This window comes from Canis lupus, chromosome 35, assembly GCF_003254725.2.
Source record: "Canis lupus dingo isolate Sandy chromosome 35, ASM325472v2, whole genome shotgun sequence".
NCBI lineage: Eukaryota > Metazoa > Chordata > Mammalia > Carnivora > Canidae > Canis > Canis lupus.
In genome coordinates this window covers 1,135,847-1,155,450 of record NC_064277.1, presented here as the reverse complement: position 1 = coordinate 1,155,450, position 19,604 = coordinate 1,135,847, and the positions used below count along the sequence as shown (strand labels likewise).

Genomic DNA, 19,604 nt, shown 5'->3' with positions numbered 1-19,604 from the left:
TTGTTCTGAGACTAGGCTAGGTCCTAGGAGTAAAGAAAAGAACGTGATGTAGCCCTAGCCAAGCCCATCAAGGACAGTTCTTAATCAGGGACCTTGGTACAGTCTTGCTTTTTGCCTTTTTTTTAAGTACAAGATATTGTATATTATCCCTTTCCTAAGAAAATCAGTGTATAAGTGAAGTGAGCAGGTCTAGAATCGCCAAGAGGAAACGTTATGTGGTCAGTATTCCTAAGGAAGCTATGTATTGCCTTGGAGCCCCATCCCTAAGGGCTGCTCCATACCATGCTCTGGAATTGGCCTTTCTGCGTCCAAGGCCTTATTGCATCTCTAAAAGACTCGTGTATATGCTCAGTGCCACAGGGAAAGCAATATAATAGCGTATAAAATGTGACTTCCCTGATCCCTCTAGCCTCTCTAGTCTCATTCGCCGAATAATGCTAACCTCTGGTGCCTATCCACCTCAGACCTTCTCCATACGCATACAAGCACGTATACTTGTACGAAAGTAGGCTTTATCTATCTTCCTTTCCATTCCTTCCCTCTTTCTTTCTTTTTCTTCCTCCCTTCCCTTCCCTTCCTTCTTTCCTACTTCCTCCCTCCCTTCCTCCCTTCCTTCTTTCCTTCCTTCCTTCCTTCCTTCCTTCCTTCCTTCCTTCCTTCCTTCCTTCCTTCGTTAGGTCAAGATTCTAACATCTCAACTGTAACAATGTGGAGGAGCAGAGGGAGAGAGAGAATCTTAAGCAGGCTCCATGCTGGGCGTGAACTTGGGCTCCATCCCATGACCTTGAGATCATGATCTGGGCCTAAATTAAGAGTTGGAAGTCTAACAGATGGAGCCACCCTGGCCCTCCTCCACTGTAACACTTTTTGAGACAACATAGGAAAAATGAATTGGGGTTGGGTACAGAGTCCATTGTAGAGATACAAACTAAAATATTTGTGGATGAAATGATATGTCTGGGGTTCATTTTAAAATACTCCTTTGAAAACAACATAAAAGTGTTTTGGGAACATGGAGGTTCATTATGCTAGTTTCTTCTTTTACGCATGTTTAAAATTTTCATAATAATAGGTAAAAAGAAAAAAATCATGAATTAGATTAGCATAGAGCTAAGACCTGTTTTTTTTTTTTTTAAATTTTTATTTATTTATGATAGTCACACAGAGAGAGGGAGAGAGAGGCAGAGGGAGAAGCAGGCTCCATGCACCGGGAGCCAACATGGGATTCGATCCCGGGTCTCCAGGATCGCGCCCTGGGCCAAAGGCAGGCGCCAAACCATTGCGCCACCCAGGGATCCCTAAGACCTGGTTTTGAGTCAACTTTGTGACTTACCAGCTGTGACTTTGGACTAACGTTTAATCGTTGCTGATTCTATCACTATTAATAAAACCATTTAGCATTTTAGAATATTTACTTCTAGAAACTTTTTCTGTATATTTTAAAATCATAGATAAAAATTATATATTTATAAATGTGTAACATAGATTTTAAAAAGAATTGTGTATATATATATATATATATATATATATATATATGTATTTTTATTGAAGTTTGATTCACCAACATATAGTATAACACCTGGTGCTCATCCCCTCAAGTGCCCTCCTCAGTGCCCGTCAGAATTATGTGGTTTTATTTGCAAAAGCTGAAAGTGGGTATAAATACCCAGCTGAGAGTGTGGATTTTCACTGGATTTATTACATGAAACAAGAGCCTGTCACTTCTTGACAGATTTGGAGGCCTTTTCTTAGCCTAAGATGTATTTTCAATGAAGCTGATAGTTTTTGAGCAACAGCCAGCTGAGGTGGTCAACCTAGTTTTCCCTGAATCTTGATGTTTAGATTGTCCTTGGCCTTGGGGGAAGGAGTGATGGTGATGTTAGTTTGGGGTTGTGCTGGAGGGTGGCAGCCGCCAAATATGGTCCAGACCATAGTCCTCCAGGTTTGGACCTCAGTCACCTTTTTAATAGAAGCTCTCTGTGCTAGAGTGATGTCCCTTGGGTTGATTTTCCCTTTTTTCACAATAGCCTTTTGTCCAGGAAAGGTCACTTGATAAGCAAGCTGAAATTTTTCCAAGCATTTGATCAAGAGACCATACCATGGAAGGTTTGTAATATATTATATACACATGCATACACAAAATGATTTTGAAATGTTCAGAAAAAGTTCTTGGAGGTAAGTATTCCAAAAATGTTAAATGGTTCCTAAATATATATAGATTTGTGTATTTACATATATACATGTTTATGTCTCTTTAAAAATTAATTTGCTATAAATAATCTCTTGCTCTGGCATACTTTCAAAATACTTCACTTGCTGCATAATATTTCTTTGGGTGGACCTTCACATTTTAGTTACATTATTTTTCAGTTTTTTGGGATGTTTCTATTTTTTTCCCCTTTGTGATAATAAATCATCACAATTATGGAAATCTTTATGCCTAATAACAATCTCCATGGTTTGGATTATTTTATCCATTGGTCACCTTTTAAGAATATGTTTTAAGTCTCAACAAAATATTAGCAAACTACATTCAACAATACATTAAAAGGATCATTAACCATGATCAAGTGGGATTTATTCCTGGATGCAAGGATAGCTCAGTATTCCCACATCAATCAATGTGCAACCCCACATTAACAAAGTGAAGGATAAAAAGATTTTATTTATCTAAATAGATACAAAAAAAAGCATTTGACAACATTCAACATCTGTTCATAATAAAAACTCAAAGTGGGATTAGAGGGAACATACCTCAATATAATAAAGTCCTTATATGACAGTCTCATAGCTCACATTGTACTCAATGGTGAAAAACTGAGAGCTTTTCCCCTAAGAGCAGGAATGAGACAAGGATGTCCATCTCACCACTCTTATTCAACACAGTACTGGAAGTCTTAGTCACAGCAGTCAGACAAGAAAAAGAAATAAAAAGCTTCCAGATTGCTAAGGAAGGAGTTAAACTGTCAGTATTCGCTGATGATATATTGTGTGTATGTGTATATATATATATACACACACGCATGCACGCACACACGCACAATGGGGAAAAGAGAATCTCTTCAATAAGTGGTGCTGGACTGCTTTATTAGACCATATGCAAGGATAAATTTAAAATGGATTAAAGACCTAAATGTGAGACCTGAAACTATAAAACTCCTAGAAGAAAACATAGTAATCTCTTTGCATTGGCCTTAGAAACATTTTTTATATGTGTCTTCTCAGGCAAGGGAAAAAAAGGACAAAAATAAACTACTGGGAGTACATCAAATATAAAACTCATGCACAGTAAAGGAAACCTTCAACAAAGTGAAACGGCAACTTAATGGGAGAAGGTATTTGCAAATAATAAGGGTTTAATTTCCAAAATATATAAAGAACTAATATAACTCAACACCAAAAACCCAATTAATCCAATTAAAAAATGAGCAGAGGACCCGAATAGACATTTTTCCAAAGAAGACCTGCATATGTCCAACAGACTCATGAAACTGTGTTCAGCACCACAAATTGTCAGGTAAATGCAAATCAAAACTGCAGAGATAGTACCTTTCACCTCTGAGAATGACTGAAATAAAAAAGATAAGTACTGGTGAGAATGTGGAGGAAAAAGAAACGCTTGTGCACTGTTTATAGAAGTGTAAATTGGTACAGCAATTGTGGAAAACAGTATGGAGGTTCTTAAAAAAATAGAAATACAAAAAAAAAAAAAAAAGGAATACTGTATGATCCAGTAATTCCACTGCTGGGTGTTTAGCCCAAAGAAAATGAAAACACTAATTTGAGAAGATATTTGCACCATTATGTTTATTGCACTATTGTTTACAATAGCCAAGATATGCAAACAGCCTAAATGTCCACCTTTGGATGAATGGATAAAGAAGTGAGGGAAGGATGGGTAAGCCAGGTGAAGGGGGAGGGAAAGGTACAGAATTCTAGTTGTGGGATGAAGAAGTCACAGCATGACTGGTACAGCATAGAGAGTATAGTTCAATGGTATTGTAATAGTGTGTCCGGCAAAGATGCTAGCTGAACCTGTGGTGATTAGAGCAGAAGGTGTGGAGTTGTTCGGTCCGTATGTTGGGAAAAAAAGAGATTATGTTCCAAGTCAAAAGATAGAAGCATTTGTAAGACTTTGACATATTTTGCCAAAATGTTTTCCAATGGTTTATATTAGAATGTTCATATTTATGTTGGAATGGTTTATATTGCTGCCTACAGTGCATCGGAGCACTACACACTTAGTGGAAAATCATGATTGTCTTAGATATTTTTCATCAGTCTAACAATGGAATCTCTTGTAATTTGCATTTCTGTGAGGTTGAATTTTTTCCTTTTTTCCGTATATTTATTGGTTGCATTTTCTCTATTGTGAATTTTCTGCTTATACCTTTACTTTTTCTTTGTCTTAATGTTTTCATATTGGGTTTGTGAGACGTGTTTATGATAAAACTATTCATGTTTTATTTTGAATATTTCCCCTAATTTTTTGTTTGGCTTTTAAATTTGGTTGTTGCATTTATTAACCTATAGAAGGTGTCCAGTTATTAACCTATAGATGTGTTCACGGTTGGGATTCTCCCGTCAGGTCCAAACTGAGTCTTGCCATGCACAAAGTTGTAATACACGTTTACTTTTATGTTGTTTCTAGGTATCTTGGCTTAATCAAACTTATCTTTGACTCTTTAAATAACTAGGAATTCTTTAACTCTATAGATGTTTGAAGTAATGTAAGCAAGAAAATTATGCTTTGGACTATGACTATTTTGGGGATTGGAATTAACATATTAAAAATAAAGAAATAAGAAAATAAAGCAATTGTTTAGAATATTAAGCTTGGTATTTGGCTCTACTGAGTATAGTATGGAATTTTTTCATTGGATTGTGAGGTACAGTACTGTGGCTTTAAAGAAGTAGTTTCCCCATTTGCTGTGAGGTTGATATCCCCTGGTTCTTGAGACTTAATCATTGTTAACAATTGCAGTAATTTATTCAGCCCTCTCTGTCTTGCTTCTTGGGTCTTTTTTACCCAAATTATGTGGCATGAATCTCATAATTTTTTCTTTTCTCTGTTAGCAGTATCTTCTGTCTTAAAATAGATTAAGGTCATCTTCCTGTAAAGTTTCACATCCTGTCTCCAACATGGCAACACAGTTAATGACTCAGCTCCCAAATTCACTTAAAGTTGGTTTTTTACATGTTCAGAGGAGCAATACTTTTATAATGGGCTTTAAAGTTTGCAGAGATTTTTGACATACTTGGTTTCATTTAATATTCTTGGTGTACCCATGAAGTTAGCTATTATTCCCATTTTATAGATGAGAAAACTAAGAGTTTAAAGGGAACTGACTAAATTATATAGTTAGGATTTGAATATTTGTCTTATGAATCCTATTAAGTGGTTTTCTACTGATTTTATATCTTTCCCAGCTGAACAGATTGGTTTGTCTGGCTAAAGTGTGATCTAGTGATACCAGTGTTCTTTATCCCATATAAATCAGTGGACTTTGTATTGATGAAGGCTGTTGGTGATGTCCTTGGTTCCAGTCGGCATCTCTTAGTGCATGTCCATGGCCACACTGCAGAGCTGGGCTGAAAGGTCAGCTGGCCAGCACTTTTGAAACCATTCCTTTTTGGTGCCTTTTCTTTTTTCTTTTCCTTTTCCTTTCCCTTTCCTTCTTTCAAGTTTGTTCCATACTGGGAGCTTGAACTCATGACCCTGAGATCAAGACCTGAGCCGATAGCAAGAGTCAGATGCTTAACTAACCTGAGCCACCCAGGCGCCCTGGTGCCATTTTCATATATGAAGGATAATCAGTGTGTGTGTGTGTGTGTGTGTGTGTGTGTGTGCGTGCGCGTGATTGCAGCCACAGTCACTATAACCTCATTGCCTAGGTGTGACACCGGCTTTTTCAGTTATCAGTTGTTGGGTGTTGGACAAAGTATTAATGAGGTATCCTCACAGGGGAGTTGTGAGGATTAAAAGTTCTCACGTGGAAAGAACATAATAAACGTTCAATAGTTATAACTGTTGTTACTATTATTAATTGATGTTTGCTTATTACATAAGACGTGTTCATTAACGGCCAGCTACATCCTTTACCGATGTTTTGTGTTGTTTCCTATATTGTAAAATGCCTTAAGCAAAGACAAGATGTTACTAATGTCCCAAATGAAGAGATACTTGTTCTTACACACCTCAAATGCTAACTGTCCATTACACATGAAAACTTCAACCCACTAATTAAATAGTCAAGATCCTCATAAGGTGTAATGTGGGAAATCCAGAACCTTTCCTCCTCAGGGTCTCCAGGAGAACTGTCCTCCAAAGAGGCAGTTTGGAAGCAGTGGGTGATACAGCACCCGTCTTCATGGACTCTGCAAGAGTCAGAAGTCAGTAGCGCTGGATTCTCCTGTCACTAATCTGTCATGGATAAAGGCCATAAAAGCATTACTGGCCAGATTCCCTTAAAGCACTTGGAGTTAAGGAATTTCTAAATATCTGTTTCTGTCTTCAGTGAGCCTGAGACTCTTTTGTGAAAAGGGAGGATTGGCATTTACTCCTAGTGGCCCAAAAAAGATTGAAAAAGGACTGTTTTAAATGTAGATTTTATTATTATTCAGGAATGGTAAGGCCAACAGTAAGAGAAAAGGTAGCTCTTGAAACGACAAAAGCCAGGGGTGCCTGGCAGCTCAGTCATTTAAGCATCCACTCTTGACTAAGCTCAAGTCTTGATCTCCGGTTCCTGAGTTTGAGCCCTGCTTTGGGCTCCACACTGGGCATAGAGCCTACATAAAAAGGAAGAAAGAAAGAAAAACCGGCAGTTTGTTATTCACAGTCCGCAGGAGGAGGGGCATACCATGCTGGGCAGGGCAGGGGGAGCCAGGGTTGAGGAAAGTACTAGAGTTGGTCAGAAGGCAGAAGGTGTAGGGATGGGCCAGAGCCTTTATTGTGGTTTTCTCGGAAGGAATAGGCGAGCAGGATATGCAAGCTGAGCTGGGTTGGGATTGGCTTGACCTTGGCAGGCTCTGGCTATGCAGGTGTCCTTAGTTGGAATGTTGTCCTGGACTGCAGGAGCCCCGGGAAGGTGGCTGTGGACCCCGGATGGGTTCATTCGCATATATATATATTTTTAAGATTTTGTTTATTTATTCATGAGACACACACACACACAGAGGGAGAGAGAGCGGCAGAGACACAGGCAGAGGGAGAAGCAGGCTCCATGCAGGGAGCCAGACGTAGGACTCATCCCCGGTCTGCAGGATCACGCCCCGGCCGAAGGCGGTGCTAAACCAGGAGCCACCCGGGGATCCCCTCATTTCTGTATTAAATGCGTGCTCCTGGCTAGTGGTTTGCTGTCTCCAGGAATTAGTTAACACAGAGGAGCAGTTCCTTTCCTGGTCTGCAAGGCTCCAAGATGTCAAAGCTTCATAAAATACAGAAAATAAAACATGATCAATACATGGACCAGGACTTTGTATCACAGCTTCAGGATTTAATAGCAGAGGAGAGCAAAGATCAGTAGAGCAGTGATTCTTATCACCCATGAGAAGAGGCATAAATTTGACCTAGAAAAGAGTCTGAGAGAGAGCATTTGATATCTAACCTCCTTCTCTTCCCAGTTATTTTTGAAGTTATTTTGGAGATTTTCTTCTGTTTACCACAGTCCAAACTCATTTTAACTCTTAGGCTTTGAAAAGTGTTCACAGTCCACATTTTGTACAAGATTATTTTTTCACAGGGTGTGTGAACTCTTCAGAGGAAAATGGCCCATAGGCTAAATAAATGAAAGAATAAATAAATCACGTCAAAGGCTAAACAAATTCCATATATATATATTTATACCAAATTATATGAAGAAAAGAAGCACTCATGTTAGCAGTTCTTGTCATTCAGTTAGAATCACCTGTTCTGTAATTATTGTGGCAATTTAAAAAATCCTCATTTTGATCTTAGTTATCTTTTTAGGTATAATGGCTTAAATTTGGCTAATTGCAAGTGAGTTATGACCAATTTGGCATTTTTGCATGCTTTCTAGTTTGGAGTTTGGTAGTTCTATTAATCTTTGAACCTGGCACAGCAATATAAAATTTGATTAGAAAAAATGATAGTTCTGGGTGCCTGGCTGGCTCATTTGAAAGAGCATGTGACTTTTGATCTTGGGATCATGAGTTTGAGCCCCACACTGGTGTAGAGATTACTAAAACAAAACAAAACAAAACAGAACTTAAAAAAAAAAAAACAATGATCATTCGGTTTCCTATTTTTGGATCAAGGTGGTAGCAGGTAACCACTTTTGTATACTTTTTGGTCTTTATTTGTCATCAGCACTTGTCTGGAACCTACAGGACTACCATAGATATCAAAGTGAAAACCTGTCACAGTAAGTCTTCCCTATGAGTTGGTTTGTTAGTATTTTAGTAGATAGGGATCCAGAAAGGGAGAGTCAGAATAAATAGGGATTAGAGCCCAGGGATGTGGGATGATCAGCAGTCAGGGCTTCTTCCTGAGGCCCAGGTAACTGTAAGTAAGACACAATGTTAAGGAAGATGGTGGTAGTGAGCTCCGGAGTTTGAGGGGTGGGAGGAGCGGGAGTCTTGTCAGGGACATGCTGAGATCCAGGGCTCACTGTCGCTCCTCCAGAGTGATGCAGAGGCTCGGGAAGAGGGGTCTTATCCTGCGTACCCAGATCTCTGGCCCCGTTCTAATCCCCGGAGCAGTGGGCCTAAACGGGGGTGACCCTCTCCGCTTCCCTGAGGACGTTTGGCATGGTCTGGAGATACATTTCAGTCATTGCAGTTGTTGGTGTGCTGCTGGTATGTAGTGCAGAGAGGCCAGATACGGTATTCAGCATCCTGCTATGTACAGGGCATCCCTCACTACAAAGAATGACCTGTCTAGGCTGTGACTAGTGCCACAGTTAAGAAATCCTGCCTGGAGGATCACAAGAAACTGGGTGTTTTTGACCTGACGGAGATGTGGCGGGCAGCTAGGGCACATGGAGCGCCTGGACACCCTTCTGACTTCTGTTATGGAGGAATGCTCAAGAAGTGGGGTGAGCAGAAACTGGCAGAGGAGTAGAATTGGACAGAGTGACTGTCCTCCAGGAGCAGTGCTGCAGATCAGAAGCAACAGATTAGAAAGACAGGAAATAGATTTGTCAGAGACTGGCACCCTGATTTTAATAATTAGTGAGAGTCTGACGTCAGTTGAGATGACTATAAAAAGCAAGCTCATAAACATTGCAGCCTGAAGCAATAACCCGGGAACATGTACAAAGCAGCCTGTCATTACTCATGATAATGGCTGGGAATGATTTTTTAAGTTAAATTATGTTCCGTATGCTATTATAAGACAAATTTAGGCAAGGTTAGAAAGATTGCTGCCAAAATAGTTACAAGTCATACATATATTTCCATCACAGAAGTGAGGTTACAACAAGCTTGCTCCATGATTGGAGAGATCCAAGCAAACAGAGGATCACTGCTCAAACAGAGCAGAAGTCCCGGAGCAGACCTCTCTGCGGAACCAGTACCAGTTGCTTTAATCGACACATCCTGTCCATCTTGCAACAAAAAATTACAGGACACAGTTTGGAGAAACAAAGCAAGCATCAGGACAAAGCAAGCAGAGGATGTGGTAGGGATGTTGGAATTACTGAACCAGGAATTTGGAATAACTGTCATTAATATGCTAAGGGCTGTAATTGTTAAAAGTGGACCATATGCAAGAGCAGATGAGAAATGTAAGCAGAAAGAAACTTTAAGAAAGTATTGAAACGGATTAGAAATAAAACAACGTGCTGAAACAGAATCCCTTTGATGGCTTATCAGTAGACCGAATATAGCTGAGCAAAGAAGCACTGAGCTTTAAAGAAGTGTCAGCGACTGAAATGCGGAGAAAAAACTGAAGAAAATAGAATAGCTAAGACATGTGGGACAGTTACAAAAGGTACAATACACATAATGCAAATATCAGAAGGAGAGAAAGGAACAGGAAAAATATTTGAAGTAATAGCTGAGAATTTTCTGAAATTAATGATAGATCCCAAACCACAGATCAGGAAACTCAGAGTGTAGTAAGCAGACAAATAACAAAAAATCTACCTTAGACATATATTCAAACTGCAGAAAAGTCAAAGAGAGAGAAATCGGGAAGGAAGCCCGGGGTGGGAGGGGGCCAGAGGGTAAGACACACCCCAGGAGCTGGGAGAATACTCAAGCAGGACCTATGGTAAAACAAAACAAAACTATAGTTCTATTCAAACTACAGAAAATTAGAAGTAGCCTTGAGGTAAACCAGAGGAAAAACAGGTGTGGGAAATCAAGGATAAGAATTATATTGGATTTCCTTTCAGACACCATACAAGCAAGAAAAGAGTAAATAAAAAAAGAGTGTAATATTTAAAGTGCTGAAAGAAAAAAAAATCAACATGGAACTCTGTGTACAAGCAAAATTATTAAACTGTCCTTCAGAGGTGAATGAGAGATACTCAGTCAAAAATGGGAGGAATTTGTCTCCAGTAAGCCTCTTTCCCGGGAAGCATTAAGAGAAGCTCCTCAGAAAGAAAGATGCTGAGGGTCCGAGGCTAGAGTCTACACAAGGGAGCATTAGGGAAGAGGAGATGAAGATACAGCACAGGTTTTCTTATTTGTAGTTGATCTGACAGTAGTTTGTTCAGTAACGGGAACAGTGTGTTTGGGGATTGTAGCCAAGGGGTGGTAGGAACTGACGGCCGGCGTCCTGAGGCCCGGAGAGCCTGGGACAGCGTGTGGGTCCCCGTGCTGCAGCACCCCCTCCCCCACGCCTGCAGGTGGGTCCCCGTCTTGGAGGTGAGCTGGGTCGGCTGGGTCGGTGGGTCGGCGGGTCTAGTTGTGCACGTGTGGCCCAAGCTCTAGGGCAACCGCTGAGAAGCGCTTTGGCAGGCAGGGCTGATGTGTGTGGGGGGGGAGAAGCAAAGATCCCAAGGCCTTGAGCTCTCCCGTGATGCCGTCACCGTGGGTCACCGTGGGTACCTGCCACGGCTCTCAGCACTGCGCACCCCACGCTGCCGCAGGAGGGGCCCTCAGCCCTCGCAGCAGCCTCGCCACCTGCCGCACCGTGTGAGACGGGGAGACCGGGTACGGCTGCTCGTGGGCCTTGTAATAAAATGGATACTTCTTTTACCAGCAAAATCGTTTATTTGGGGATGCTAGAGCAGGTGCAGGCCGGGCAAGGCCGGGGAGCGACAGGAACCTTACTCTATGGAGAAAAAGAAGGGGGGCAGCCCTGAAGGGAAGGTTTGCGGGAGGAAAGCCGGGAGTCCAGGCGGCGATCCTCGGAGTCAGGAAAGGAACGAAGCCTCGGCTCTGGGCTCTTTCCACTGCCCCGTGAAGAATCACAGGATGCAGATTGAAAGGGAAGTGAGCGGAGGGTCACTAAGGTACGCCCCGAGGGAGTGTGGGCCAGTCCAGAGCCGCACAGGCCCTGGGAGCTCCGAGGTGCGGGTTTATGCCAATTTATTTTCCTTCTGGCCTGGGTCCCAAGGTCACAGCATTTGAATAACCAAAACAAGTAAACAAACTGGAATGGGAATGAAGCAAGTAAAAGCTGGAATTTAATAATAACAAAAACAAAGTTCTGCAAACAACTGTGGAATTCTTGAAAGCTTTCTAAAGTTGATCTTGGGTCAAAGAAGAAGTGAAAACTGCAAGTATAGATCATTTATGACTGAACAGTGAAACTACTGCATGTCAAAATCTCTGGTATGACCAGCGCCTTAGGTAGGAAAAATAGTGGCTTTAGAAGTTATCATTAAAGGAAGACTAAAACAAATGAGCTAAGTATTCAGTCTAGACAGGAGAGAAAAGCAAAATAAAATTCACAGCCCTCTGGATACAGTAGATGCTCACTAATATTTGTAAACTAAGTGCTTCTTGATAATACAAAAATGAGCAAAGCAGTCCAAGAGAAGATAATTTGTGACTGATTGAAAATAAGATTCAAGATGTAACACTCTTAAAGTAGTAGGGAGTCAAATCCAGGGATATTCAAAGTACTGATGAAATGGAACCAGGTAATGTTTATTCCTGGAACATAAACTAATTCATTAAAAGGAAATTTATTATTTTAATTCATGATATTAATAGGTTAAAAAAGTTATCTCGAAAGATGTTGAGGAAATTTGATATATTTCACTGTCCATTTCTACTTTTAAAGATAGACTTTCAACAAAATAAGGATAGAAAGCTATTTTCTGTAACATAATTAGGTCTTAGCTACGTAATATTAATGGCAAACATCCTGCCTAATGGTATAGTGCTAGAGCACATATTCTCAACAGGAGCAATAATTGAAAATTAGCTCTTGAGGTGACAAAAATATCTTAATTTTATTGTAAGGTATAGATCCACAAGCAGTTCACAATACAGATATACAGTGCATTTATGATATTAAGATATCTTTCGGGCAATTAGAAAAAAAGACCTAAAAAGACTCTTCACATGAAAAACAGGTTGAGAAACTGTTCTAGAGGATTACCATTTATAGTTAGAAATAAAAGGTACCTGCCAGTATTACAGTTATTCACCATTGTTTTAGAAGTTACAGTTAATGTAGTAATAGTAAGGCAGTTAAAATCAGTGACACATAAATATTGAAGAGTAAAAGCCAAAATTAAAGCATATGAAGGTGATCGGATTTTCTACAGAGACAATATAAAAGATCACTTGGAAAATGATTTCAGCTGAGAGAGTCAGTGCTCAGTAAGTTGATGAGTTTGAGAGCTGAACAGTTTATTGACAGTTATAAATGATTTGAATGAGTGGATTCAGTGTTGCAGATAATTTAAATATCCTGAGATTACCTGAATAGTTAATGTAATCAATACATTTGTTGATTTAACAAATACGTGTTGAGCGTCAGTTATATCCAGATGAATGTTCTGAGTGCTGGGGGGATAGCAGCGTATGGAAGTATAAAAACCCCTTCTCTTCTGGAACTTACAGTCTAGTCAGTAGAGATAGACAAGCAGGAATATAGTATGTCAGGGTGATAATCCATCAAAATTTTAGTAGGATTACTTTTAGAATCTTACTCAATATTTTGTTGGAATTGGTTGATGATTGGTGGTTGAGAGCGAGTGGGAGGAGGGGCTGAGGGAGAGGCAGAAAGAGAATCCCTAGCTGACTCCTCGCTGAGCACAGGCTGACACCCTGAGATCATGACCTGAGCCGAAATGAGGCTTAACTGACTGAGCCACGCGGGTGCCCCACACGGTATTTTAAAAGTTCATTTACATCGATACCTGTGACAGGATGGCTCAATTGATTTACTGAAGATTAATTGTGCTATTGGGTATCTAATTAAATTAATTCATTACGTTATAGTAGCAAAGTCAGTGAGACAAAATATAAAGGATCCAAAAACAGTTTCAAATGAGAATTTTTGTCATTGATAAAAGTGACATTTCAGATCAGCGGAGAAGACCGTGGATTGTACATTGAAATGGCATTTGGTCGGGATCCCTGGGTGGCGCAGCGGTTTGGCGCCTGCCTTTGGCCCAGGGCGCGATCCTGGAGACCCGGGATCGAATCCCACGTCGGGCTCCCGGTGCATGGAGCCTGCTTCTCCCTCTGCCTGTGTCTCTGCCTCATTCTCTCTCTCTCTCTGTGACTATCACAAATAAATAAAAATTTAAAAAAAAATCTAAACAATGAAATGGCATTTGGTCAACTAGCTATGCAGTACTCTGAAATAGATTTCAAATGAGTTAAGTAACTAAGCAGATAAAACAGTACTAAAATACCAGAAACATAACTTTGAAAGCATGATTCTAGGAGTAGCAAAGAGAGGGGTGATTGGTTTGACATTAAAAAAGAGTCAAAATTTCCTAAGGACAAAGAACACAATAAACAATGTGAGAAGACAAATGATAAATGGGGGGAGATACTGACAGTGTATAGAATAGAGTTAATGTTTTTACTAGAGATCTTAAAATCAAGGAAAATAAACTTCATAAAAAGTTGCAAAGATCATTAAAATGGAATTCACCCACGATGCAAGGTGAGACCATTTATTTTACTTTGCCTATAAGACTGCTACACACTTAACATATTCCTACTGCGCAGCGTCCCCGTGGCTGGGTGAGCTGATAAAGCTTTTCTGCAAGCCGGTTTGGTGATCACGCACATGTTAGGATTTTTTTTTTTATGACTTTTATTTATTCACGAGAGACACAGAGAGAGAGGAGCAGAGACACAGGCAGGGGGAGAAGCAGGCTCCATGCAGGGAGCCCGATGCAGGACTCGATCCCGGGACCCTGGGGTCTGGGCAGATGCTCGACCACTGAGCCACCTGGGTGCCCCCGTGTTGGGATCTTAAATGCGCATCTTTTGACTGGAGATTCCTCTTTGAATGTGCTGCAGGGAAATAGTTGGATAAATGTACAAACAATGTTTTATAGAAAAATGTTCATTGCGTGTTCATAAGAACAAAAACTTAGAAAATGCCTAAATGCCACTTAGATTGCACACCGGTACCGTGGGACAGTAGGCAGCCTGTGGGGGATGTAGACTAGATTTGCCGACAGGGGAAGCGTTCGTCGTGCAGTTTACGGGTAAAACTCGGGCTGCCACTGTGTGCCTCGTGTGCCGCACTCTTGTAAAGCACACGCAGCCCTACCGACATCTGTGTCTTGGCTGATGGAGACCGTGTTCTCTGAATTTGATTTTTTTTTTTTTTACTTTGCGGGAGAGCGTGGGGAGGCGCAGGAGGAGAGGGACAGCCGGCGTGCTGAGGGAGGGGGCGGCCTGACCGGGGCGAAAGCAGCCGCACCTGCAGCCCAGAGGCCACTGCTGCCCGTGCGGCCTGCGGCTGTTCCTAGAGGGACCGTTCCCCTCGGGGGGGTCTTCCCGCGTGGAGAAGGCTGCCAGGCATATCTGGGGTCGCCTCTCCTCTCCTCCTACTCGCGGTGGGAGGGCGAAGCCCTTAAGGGAGGAGGCGGAGGGCAGCTGAAGGTGGGACCAGAGGCCCGGGCTTGGCCTGGGTGCTGTCCTGCGGCGGCTGGTGGAGCCGGGTGGGGGCTGTCCTGGGCCTGCCTGGGCCCCCACCCCGCAGTGTGGACGCTGCCTCCCGGCCTGCCCTGGCCCCCTGACCCGGCCTCCTGCCCAGGCCTCCTGCCCGGGCCCCTGCCCCGGCCCCTGCCCAAGCCCCTGCCCCGGCCCCCTGCCCAGGCCCTCTGCCCCGGCCTCCTGCCCCGGCCCCTGCCCAGGCCCCCTGCCCCGGCCCCTGCCCAGGGCCCTGCCCCAGCCCCCTAACCAGGCCCCCTGCCCAGGCCCCTGCCCAGGCCCCCTGCCCAGGCCCCCTGCCCCAGCCCCCTGCCCCGGGCCCCTGCCCAGCCCCTGCCCAGGCCTGTGGCCGTGCACCTGCCGTTGCCGCAGGTGGGGCCTGTGATGGGTCTGGAGGGGGTTTCCCCGAGGGCTGGGGGGGACCCCGAGGTGCTCTGAAGACTGAAGCGCAGCGTACAAAGGGGAGCAAACTTGAGTGATCAAATCCAAGTGCAAAAGGAACGTGAGTGTGCAAACCGATGCCGTGCCTATTGAAAGGTATTTTACCAGCACTGGAAATCCTCCCGGTCCGCCAGAAACCTGGAGAGCGTGCTGCAAGCGCTCCTAGACAGTTCGAAGCTTCTGCAGTCTTTTCAGGGACAGCAAATAAATCCTCTGACAGCCTTGTGCAATGTTTTGAGCAATACCCTTCTTCCTCTTATTTTGGTTCATGAGGATGTCTCTCCAGTATTCTATTCCTGTCTTATGTGTATATTTAAGCTTATGGTCTTTCCAAGACTGAAGCCGACCCTGAGTTCATCGGCTTGCAGGTCTGTACCTCACTGGCCTATGCGGAGTGTACATTTGGCTGAGCGCTTCCTCCTTTGCAAAGCTTTTATTGAAAAAGTCATTGGTGAAAGAAAAATTCATTTTTATGTTTATTGACTTAGGGTGTTTTTGTTTTTGTTTTTTAAGATGCCAAAAAGAAAAAGACTTTCTATCTTAACTCTTTTGGGGAAAAAGGATTGTAACAAAATAAAAACGTTGAATTCTTGAAACATTGGATCAGTTTCTATTATAAGATGCTACGGTGTGAAATGGGAACTTCATTCTTTTAAAACAAGTCTAACTTTGTGAAGGATTTTGCTTAAAAATCAGCTCAGTGTGGCATCTGAAAGATACGAGGTATCTAGCGTTTGTGCAGATCACACAGTTTTGGTTACAGGCTGTGTTTTGTCAAGGTATATACATAAGTACATATTCCTGGTTTTAGATTTATCATCTACAGAGCTTGAATTGGTTATTTATTAGGTTCACTAATAATGCATCTTATTCACATGGATTCAAGGAAATAGTCAATTTCTGTGGACCAAGTTTTTTCTTGTGGGTAACTTTTAGGTTTCCATTTTCCCCCCATAGTATTACCTTATTCGTTTTTTTTTTTTAAGATTTTATTTATTTATTCATGAGAGACACAGACCCTGTCTCTGCCTCTCTCTCTCTCTCTCTCTCTCTCTCTCTCTCTCTGGCAGAGGGAGAAGCAGGCTCCATGCAGGGAGCCCAACGCAGGACTCGATCCCGGGACCCCAGGGTCACGCCCTGGGCTGAAGGCGGGCTAAACCACTGAGCACCCCCAGGCTGCCTGTATTACCTTATTCTATTTAGAAAATGATTCTTAATGCTTCATTATTTTGAGAAGAGGAAGGAGGAGTTACAAAGGACTGGTGCAGTGATTAGAGGGAAGGTTCATATTCTTTCATATTAAATTTTAGTTTTTTAATTGCTTATGCAAAAAGACGAGCCATTAACTTGGCAGCCTTTATTTTTGCAGACTCAGTAAATTCCCATGACTACATTTTAATCAGTAATGAATAATTTCCTACTAGATTTCATGATAAAATGCTTAAATTTGCTCATTTTATTTTGTTTTGCTGATTTCTAAATTCCATTCATGGTGTTGTGGAAAGAACACAGAAACGTGAGATCTAGGCAAGTCACTTGACCTCTGGCTCTTGAAGATCTTTCATTTTGAGTAGATGCCATTTCAGTAGTCTGCAGGTTTCAATACAGGAAGATTAAACAGTGGTTTTCAAAAGTGTTTCAAAGTGTTATAAATTATTAACATATAACTATTTCCAAATTACAGCTTGAATTTTTTTCTAAGTTATACAAAATTGTTTTGTATTTTCAAAGCTGTTTGTAAAGATTTTTTTAAAAAAGTGATTTTTAATGTTCTAAAAATCTCCTGCCCTCACCAGCTTATTTGTAGACTTTAAATGAAAGATGAAAATGCAAAACAAATACTTTAACCTAGTGAGAAAATTATAAGATATGCAGACTTTTTTTTTTCTGTACATAACACAGAAATGACTTATGCTTGTTTCTAGTATCTTTTCTAGTTTTTTCTTTGGTTTATTAATCAAAGGAGAATTTTCAAGCTGTGGTAAAAGTCTGCCTTTTTACTTATTCTACCACCTCTTCTCCTTTTCCTTCAGTCTCCCCCTCTCTTTGTCTGTTTCTGTTTCTATTCTCTATATTTAATACAACCAGGGAAATGAAAGAAAAAAAAAACCTATGATTTGTTTTGGAAAAATAAATAATTGTGCATTTTACCTACGGAATTATTATAATGGTTAACTTTTAATGATTCATCAATGTAAAGTATAAAAGTTTTGTAGACTAGTTTTTGAAATGCGACTTTTGAAAATATGAGGGTAACCTACAGATTTGTTGCTATTAAAGAAAAATTAATAGGCCATCTCATACTGTAACATCAAATATAAGATCTAAAAATTCGGATTCTTTTAATAGAATTTATTTAAATTTAAAATTTAAATAAATTTAAAATTTAAAATTATTTTAATTTTAATAATTTAATAATTTTTGAAAATTTAAAATGATAAAATAATAACGTGTTCTTTTATAGTTTGGTTTAATTATGAAAAGCTAAGGATTGCCAGTTTCTAGTCTTACATTAGTAATTGAATTTAAAAGCCTGGTCGTGTGCGGGTCTCATAGAATCAAGAATTATAAGGGCCTTAGGGATGATCTCATCTAGCCACCTTATTTATAGATGAGAAGACAGTTTCAGAGAGCATAAAAGTAACTAAGGATTTTTAATTGTTAATGCCAGAACCCATTTTAGAATGCAGATCTCCAAACTATTTATAGGTGTCAAGTTTTTGAGCTTGATCTATCAAGGCTTATTTCAGAGACTGATAGCTTGGATATACTTTTGTTTATAAAAAAAAACCAAAAAAACAAAAAAAAAACTAGATTCCCATGTGAATCTGTTACTTATCTGAGAAGATAAAATTTAAATGAAAAAAAAAAAAGTCCAAAGCATGTTAAAAGCCATTGTCATATCATCCTTGCATGAAGATAATCCTTTGTTCTTGCAGGTAGGAAGGAATTTATTTGCCACAAAATGGTAATTCCTTGGAAGACCAAGACCTCACATTAAAGAATCAAGGCATCAAGTTTTGAAATTATTTCAGCTTCTATTTCTTTCTTTTAGAGAAACAATACTAAGAAGCAAGAAAACACTTAGGCCTTTATGTTTCACTATCTTCAGAAAATAAATCACTGATGAAATGTATTGAAGTGCTGCCTTATATCCGTAAACGTGTAGCTTCTATTGCCTCCCTGGATGTCATTTGCTAAAAACTATACTGGCTTATTTATCTGACACATTTGTACTATTTTTCATTCCACTATTGAAAAGGTCACTCATGAGTATACTGTAAGTGATAAATACTTGCTTCTGTGCGAGTGTACTGCCTGTATCAGAGGAGAGCAGACCAGTGTGTACTAGCTGGTTGTCCCCGTACAGGTCCTGGTGGTCGAAAGATGACACGAGTCCGAAGCCACAGCAGAGCTGGGGTTCCTTTCTCAGCGGACTTGTGACCTCGGGTGGTAACGGGCGCGTGTGCGGCAGCTGTTAGGCCGAGAGTCGGCGTAGCGGGATTTGCAGCCCACCTGCACACACCTGTGGGGGCACGCGGAATTCCAAGCAGGTGCCCCGGCACGGCCAGCCTTTGTCATTTGCCCCTTTGTGTCATTTAATCCCGGTTTATTATTAGTGTGCTTGCGTGAGGATATTGCCTGATAGAGGTGGCTTATCCTGTACCTGCAGTTACTCTCCTTGTGAGAGTAGCGACAGCTACTTCTGGTCTCTCATTCTGCTTTCAAAAGGTGAAATCAGCTCGTGGCGTGTGTACTTTTAGGGTAGGTTTATCCACTTTATTCCTTACCTCTTTCATAGTCTTAAATGGCTACGTAATATCACGACTATTATTTTAATTAAGTGAGGTTTATGACAGGCAGAGTCAAACTTTTGTCAACCTCTGCTTAGCGTGTTTATGTAAGAAAGACCTTCGGACAAATTTGAAAGACTGTTGGTTTATTGCATTTGGAAAATCTTTGTGAGGCAGATTTGTAGGCACTTAATGACAACTATAGCTGAGAATTTTCCTTTAAAAATATTCCTCTTAGTCCAGCATGGGTTGTGAAACTGAAAATGTCCTCAAATGAATTCTGTTTCTCAAGGCTTAAGATTCTTTCCCGAGAATGCTAAG

The 19,604-nt window shown here is 41.0% G+C and overlaps 1 protein-coding gene across 7 annotated transcripts in view; it reads left to right on the top strand.

Annotated features, from left to right (window-relative positions):
* Positions 1-19,604, top strand: part of EXOC2 (exocyst complex component 2) — a 225,168-nt gene that overhangs the window by 11,161 nt on the left and 194,403 nt on the right. The window contains exon 1 of one of the 7 annotated variants that reach the window (XM_049105965.1): positions 12,720-12,744. The exons of the other annotated variants lie outside the window; for them this stretch is intronic. The gene's annotated coding sequence lies outside the window, so the exon portion shown is untranslated. Of the gene's footprint in view, positions 1-12,719; positions 12,745-19,604 lie in introns of those variants that run through there. 7 annotated transcript variants of the gene reach the window in all.